Source organism: Cordyceps militaris (genome assembly GCF_000225605.1).
Source record: "Cordyceps militaris CM01 unplaced genomic scaffold CCM_S00002, whole genome shotgun sequence".
Taxonomy (NCBI): domain Eukaryota; kingdom Fungi; phylum Ascomycota; class Sordariomycetes; order Hypocreales; family Cordycipitaceae; genus Cordyceps; species Cordyceps militaris.
This window is the reverse complement of record NW_006271970.1, coordinates 1,322,910-1,331,378: the sequence shown is the minus strand read 5'-3', so window position 1 is coordinate 1,331,378 and position 8,469 is coordinate 1,322,910.

Genomic DNA, 8,469 nt, shown 5'->3' with positions numbered 1-8,469 from the left:
TTAAATATACTCTAGATTAGCTAGAGTTTAGGGTTTTTCCTCTTTCTATATATAAGGAGTTATAAATTTCTTAAGTTTTATAGTAAATATTAGCTTATATAGATAGTAAATAAATTTAGTAAGAAATTAATACTTTCCTTTATTTTATTAATAGCTTTTATAATATAAGCACTACTAGGCTTATAACCTATTATAACTAATAGGGTATATATAGGGTAAGAAATAAAGTTATTATATTATATAACTTCTATCTAGTTATATAGTATAGGTAAGTGCTAGATATACTAAGTAATAGGAGATTATTCTTCTAGCTTTAGAGCTGCCTATTATTAGTAATACCTTAAAGGCTAGTACTAATAGTACTAATAAAGAGCCTATTATAATACCTATAAAGGGTAATACCTTAGAGGTATAGAACTAATTAACTATAATACTTATAGAATAGCTCTAATAGGTAATACCCTAAAGACTAAAGGCCTTAAAAGTATAATACTTTTAGAATAGACCTCTAGAAAATTATAGCTTAAAAGGTACTTAATATAGTCTTAAGTAGTACCTATACTTATAAAAGGCTAGCTTTAATAATAGCTTAGTTATAATATTAGTAATATTCTTAGTATTTAGAATTTAACTAAAGCTTAACTAGTATAGTATATTTTTATTATATAATTAGTAGTATTAAATATTTATATACTTTATATAAGGGTATTCTTAAATACTAAAAGCTTAGGTAATAGTATTAGAGTTATTAGCCTAAATAGTAGTTTTAGTATAAGTAGGCTTTTCTTTAAGGGTTTTTATAATAATATAGTAAAGCTACTAAATCTAGATAGCTTCTTAAGCTATATTATATTAAAAAATATACTTTACTTTAGTAGTTAAGTATATAATAATATTCTATAGCTTTAAATACTAGGATATAATACTACTCTTTAAGGTAATAATAAAGCTATTAATAGATTTATATATTTATTAATAGCTAATATAGTTAGTATTATAGTAGACTTAAGGTTTTTTATTAGGTTTTATAAAAATAAGTTTATAGTTAATAGTACTTTTAATATATTATAGAAGTTATTTTAAGCTAGTAATATATTTTACTAGTAAAGTAACTATAAATCTATAGTAATAGCTAATAGTAAAGTAGATATTAGGCTTAGAGTAGTTAGAAAGATAAATTAGGCCTTTATAAGTCTTAATATACTAGCTATTCTTAATAGTTAGTTATTATTTAATACTTTTAGTAGTAGGACTTATTAGTAGGTTATAAGGTTTATAATTAAGAAGGCTAGCTTTTTTTAAAAAGGCTTTAGTATATTTACTTTAAAAGAATATAAAGGTTCTTATATATTAGTCTTAATAAATATTAATATTAAGATAATAGCTAATAAAGCTTATATCTATTATCTTATAAATATTTAATAAGGCTTTCTTAATCTTTATAATAGTAACCTTATTCTTACTAATAATAAGAAGATTATTAATATAAATTATAAAAATTAGGCTATTTTTATAAATAAATAGAGAATAATTAAGCTATATAGGCTTAAAGTTAAGACTTTAAAGTATTTTATAAAAAGTTATATACTAAATCTATAAAGCTTACTTTAGTTTATATAAGGACTTTAATAGCTTCTATACTTTCCTAAGGTATTCTTCTTAATATCTTTTAGGTATTTTAATATAGACTTTAGTATTTATAGAACTATAAAAGAAGGTAATCTTAATATTTATTTACTTAACCTTAAAGTCTAGAGTAGCTATAATTACTAGTAATAAGTATAATATTAAAATTTTTAATATACTTATAAATATTTTATAGTAATTAAGTCTTTTATATTAATTAAAACCTTTTACTATATACTAGGATTTCTAGTAAATAACCTTATTATTAATACCTTTTTTAAGTTTATATACTTACTTACTTAGAAGAATAGTCTTATTTTTAAGCCTATTAACTATAATTATAATATAATTCTTTACTAAAAAGTTATATTTATTTACTATTAAGCCTTTTTACTTTTATAAGTTAAAATAAAGAATGTTTACTTATATATTATAGATTCTTTATTATAAATAAGGTTATTAAATATAATAAGGTTTATTATATTATTAAGATTAAAGTAAAGTATATATTAATAGTTTTAGAATATTAAGACTAATCTAATTAGAATTTTAATCTATATTATAAGTCTTTCTTTTTACTTAATAATACTACTTAGAGTTAAAGATAAAGGTATTTTAAAAAGGTTAAATAATATCTTATTAATACTAATAGTAAAGATAAGATATAAGGTTAATTAAATATCTAGTAATATTAAAAAAGCTTACTATAGTGTCTGCTGCCTAGTAGCCTGATTTCGGATGGGGTCATACTAGCGGCAACGGTTGATATATAAGATGGCTAGGATACTAATATTAGAGTGTCCTATTATATCCTTTATCCCTTCTCTTTCTTTTATAATAACTACTATAGACCCTATATAAATGTTTAATAACATCTCCTCTGCGTAGCTAGACTAGCTGTTGATAACTCCTTATATAATGCTATTATATAACTAGTCGTAAGACTGTGACTGGTCGTAAGACTATTAGCCGCTGCTAGCTAGGTAGCTTAAGGATATCTTTAAAGAAGCACTAAGCCTAGTAATCTTAGGGACCTTTAATAATAACAATAATATACTATTAACACCTATAGAGTCTATAGAATATTAGTTTTAGTTAGTAGTAAAGTTAGTATTCCTTATATACCCTAAATACTTCCTACCTATATAGGATTTCCTTAATAGTATTAAATCCTTTAGCTTTAAGCACTTTTATATAGTATAAAAGGAGTATAAGAATAGGATACTATACTTCTATATAATTAGTAAGTAGCTATAGAAGTATAATATTAAAAATACTAAGTTCTTTAATATTAGTTAATATTACCTTAATATTTAAAAAATAAAAAGCTATCTTACTATCTAGTAATATCTTAATAAGTATAATATAAAGTATATTAATAGTAATATATAGGAGCCTAAGGCTCTCTAGTAGGAGGCTAAGTCTATAATATAGAAGGATATAGTAGCCTTTAAGAATAGGTCTAGCTTCTTCTTATATCTTAGTAGTAAGGCACTATATAATCTAATTCTCTACTATAGGAATATCTAGGCCTATATAGATAATATATTCTAGCTACCTATATTAGTCTATATACTACCTATTTTAATAGGTAGAGCCTAGGTCCTACCCTAGGAAATTAAGAGCTAGCTATTAGAAAACCTCTATATATCCCTATACTTAGTATATCTTAAGTCCCTTTATATTTTTAGTAAGATATAGCTCTATAAGACTATATAGGCCTATTAGCTTAGTACTTACTACTATATAAGTAGTTATTAGAATATATTACTACTTAATAGTAATAAAGACTATATTATTATTAATAATATCCCTCTCTTTAAGAAGGATATATAAAAGTATTATAAGTAAATACTTAGGTACTAGAATAACTTCTCTATAATAGATAAGTATATAAAGAAGACTAACTTTACTATTTAAGGTAAGCCTTATATATATCTATCTAATAAGGATCCTTATAACTATATAGGTATTAACTATAAGTAGATAGATAGTAACTATATATTTATAGACCTATAGGTACTACTATATATAAAAAGGGTATAGGAGGATAATATAGATTAGCTAGAGCTAGATTAGTTAGAGCTAGATAAGATAGATAATAATATTAGCTTCTAGCTAACTACTAGGATACTTCTCCCTTTAAAATATAGTAGTATAAAGCCTATAAACTTTAAGTATAGGTAATAACTATAACTTTTAAGGCTTAGTCTCCTCCTCCTCCCCTATAGAACCTTCTACTAGCTATTTAGTAGGTAAAGGTATCTAACCCTTCCCTATCTTAATACTCTATATAGTATCCTATAGTAAATATAGTGTTTCTATAGATATATATATTTTATACTTAAATAAAAATATAAGGATATAGAAAATAACTATAAATATATAATCTAGATATATATTATTCTTACTATACTTATAAATACTACTAGATAACCTATTAAAATAGGATACCTTTTAACTAAAGGCTATAAAAGTAGAAACCTTCTTAAAGTATAGCTTCTATAATATATTAAAGGTATATATCTAGTTAAGTAGTACCTAACTCTTTATAATAGACTAGTAGAATAGAGGCTATATATTATTAGGATTAAAGATATTAAACTTAGTCCCTACTAAGGAACCTATAATTATAGAAGTATTACTAATTAGACTAAACTATATAGGGGTAATAGGCTTTAGGTTTAATATAGTTACTATAAGGGTAGCTAGTATAAATATACTTAACTTCTAGATAGTAAATAAGTTTACTATAAGGCTCTTTAGCTTTAGATAAAGAATCTATATAGTATAGGTATATAAAATATATATATTAAACTCTAACTTAAGCGCCTATATAAATACCTTAGTAATACCTATAATATAGGCCTTAAGGTAATAGATCTCTATCTTTAAGAGTAATAATCCTATATTATTATATTTAGTATATATATAATATAAGTTAGACTTAGTATAGTATATAAAATACCTCTTTAGTTATATAGCCTATACTATACCTACTATAAAATAGTTATAGCCTTGCCTAGGAGTAAGCAGGTGGTAATAGCTACTATAGTACCTATAAGGTATATTAGCTAGTAGTAATAGTGGCGGTAGCTACTAGTAAAGCGGATAGTAGGTATATATATAAGGCATATCTAGATTAAAGGTATTAAGAATAATAGGAGTAAGGGTAGTAGTAGTAGGAAGTACTAGAATATTAGTATAGTTAATAGTAATATATTATATAGAAAGTATCCTAATAACTATAAGAGAAAAGGGGTACTATTACCCCCTTTTATTATCCTAGGAAAAGAGAAATTAGGCTACTAGGTAGTAGATACTATAGCGAGCTTTTTTAATATTATAGATAGGGTCCTACACCTTAGCTAAAATAAAAGCTATAGCTACTATATCTATAATATATTTCTATATATCTATAATAACGCCCTTATGGGTTAGTCTGTATAGGGGCCCTATATATACGGTTTATACGCCTTACTATTATAATACCCCTACTCCCGGACACTAGGATACTAGAAAACCATAGCTATAATATTAATTTAAATTTATTATTACTTAGTATATATAAATAGCTAATAAAGTTATTATTATTAGCTAGGTTATAAATATTATTATTTTTATTAATAATTCTTAATACTACTAATATAAAGAATATAGAGAGTATTATTTACTTAAGCCTTATAGTTAAGGTAGTAAATATACTATAATACTTTACTATAAAGCTCCTACTAGTAAGTAAGTTATAGGTAATTAGAGTAATTTCTATATACTCTTATTTCTTATTAATTACTTATTAACCTAAAGAGTAGTATATAGTTTTACTTTTATAGCTTAAGGTAAGGTTATTCTACTAAAGAAGGTTATATTTAAAATCTTTAAATAGCTAGTTAGGCTATTCTTAGAAGATAATATTATTAATAATTATTAGTTTATTAGGTTTATTAGTATTTAAGATAATATAGTTAGTTTAGCTTTTATATTTAATTAAAATATATAGAATAGTTTTAAGAACTATTCTTAAAATATAATAAGAAGTTTTTTACTATTTATAACTACTTATAATTTATAAATAACTAAGGTTAAGTTTATTTTTAAACTATAGTTTATAAGGAATTATTAGTTTATTATTTTTTATTATAAGGGTATACTATTAGAAAGTAGTATAGGCCTATACTATAACTAGTTAGAATTTAATTAATACTTTTAATTAATATATAATAAGAAAAAGCTTATCTTATAATATCTTATTCCTAATCTTAATAATATTATTCTATTAATACTAATTAGTAATAAAATACTATAGGTATATACTTAAAGAAATATAAGAGTTCTTAAACTAGGTTATAATATTCTCCCCCTCCTAATCTAGCTAGATAAAGTAGTATTTATATTCTAAATATTCCTATATTTTTAGGAAATTTAGTATTATATTAGATAGCTAAGATTTCTTTTTAATAGGGAATAACTAGTATATCTTAATATAATTATTAATAATAATAACTTAATATTAATCCTTCTTTTAAGAAATAGGTAGGGTATTAATAATATTAGTATAAAGGCTTTTAAAAGGATATATTCCTTTTTAAAATAAATAAATATAAAGGCTTTCTTTTTATCTCTTTATAAAATAGCTAATATAATATTTATACTAGCTAATAGGCTTTATATTAATAAAAATAAAGATAAGTTTAATAATATTCTATTCTTTTAAATATCTAAGTTAATTATACTATAGCTTATATCTTAGGTTATTTATTATATAGGCTAATATATTAATATTTAAAGTAATATAGTTAATTATATAGACTTTAGTAATTTACTAGGTAGTAAGAATAACCTCTTAGTTCTTTATTATAACTACTTTTTCTTTATTAAAGACTATTATAATATTCTTTATTATTAAGTAGCTAATAAAGAGTAGGCTTATTAAGGTACCTTTCTATAGAATACTATTATATAATTTTAAGGTTATCTTAAGGCTTTTTATAGTAATAATAGCTATTTTATAAGTAATAGGTTTTAAAATAGTACTAGTAAAGCCTTAAATATTAAGGCTTAAGTAGGGGGATAAGTCTTTTATAAGTTTCTTATAGCCTAAAATATAACTAAATATATTAAAATTAAATAGTATTAGTTTTTAATATAATATTATAAAAAGATTAAAATCTTATCTAGATTTAATACTTATAAAAGTACTATTTACTTTAAGTTAATTAAAATATTATAAACTTTAAAAGATAATAAAAATAAGTTAAACTAGCTTAGAGTTTATAAAAGGACTTATATACTATTTAAAATTAACCTTTTTATATTTATACTTACTATTATATTTTTTAGTTAATTATTAATACTTTTTATTTTATTAAAATAAAGAGGGTAGGTTTACTAAATAAAGTTTAAGGTATAGCTTCTAATATTATTTATTAAAATAACCTAGAAGCTTATAAAAAGAATAGAAATACCTAATAGTATTAGGTTTTATTATACTATAAAGGGAATACCCTTTAATAACTATTATAATAACTAAAGTAGCTTACTATTTAGACTTTTTATTATTCTATTATTTAAGCTTAATAAGGTTAGTTATAATTATAACTATTTATATAAGTATAGTTATAAGAGTTATAATAATATTATTAGTTTATTTTAAAATAAAATAAAAGGCTATTTTAATAGTATAGAAATTAAACTCTTTATTAAGATTATTAATAAAAAGGTATACTATTAAAGTCTTAAGGATTTTAAAGTCTTTATTAAGAAATTATTATTTAGCCTAAGTATTAATAAGTATTATAATAAGTTTCTTAATAAATCTATATTAAGTAAGGGTTAATATTAAAAGATAGTTAGCTATAGTTTAAAAGATAGTAATACCTTTTAGTTTAAAATACTTCTTTAAAGCTATAATTATATTTAATATTATAACCTTATTCTTAATAAGGCTATAAATATATTCTTTAAGGCTTATATTAATAAAAGTAATAATATAAACTTAGTTTTATATTTATTCTTAAATAAGATCTTTTATAGTCTTATTACTATAGGCCTTAGTTAAGATAGAGTTATTTTCTTAGCCTTTTAATAGTAATCTATTAAGATTATAAAGTCTTAGTATATTAATTATTTTTAGCTTTTATTTAACCTAACTACTTTTAAATTTAAACTTTAGAATATTTAATACTTTCTTTAGTATTAAGAATATAGTATTAAATAATAAAATAGATAATAAGGCTATAAGAAGATCTTAACTTATATATAGAAGTTAAGTTATTAATAGTATTATTTATTAAAGGAGTAGAATTTTAAAATAATAAAGAGGATAATAGGCTAAGTATATAGTTTCTCTTTTTAAACTAAGTACTTTATATTTATTTAAAGGTAAGAAGTATTTAAGTAAATAATAAGAAATTCTTCTTACTAAGTAAATAGTTACTATATACCTTTTATAGTCTATAGATTATAGTAAGTAATCTAATAGGTATATTTAGGATTATAGATTATAGTAAGTAATTTAATAAGTATATTTATTTAGGGGGTTATAACTATACTAAGTAAATTTATATTATAATATATATAAAATAAATATATAGAATCTATATATAAATTACTAGGTAAGGTATAATAGTAGAATTTCTTTTTTTCTTTATATAGAATTTTTATAGTAAATAGACTTATTAGATATACTCTAAATTAGCTAGAGTTTAGGGTTTTTCCTTTTTCTATATATAAGGAGTTATAAATTTCTTAAGTTTTATAGTAAATATTAGCTTATATAGATAGTAGGTAAATTTAGTAAGAAATTAATACTTTCCTTTATTTTATTAGTAGCTTTTATAATAT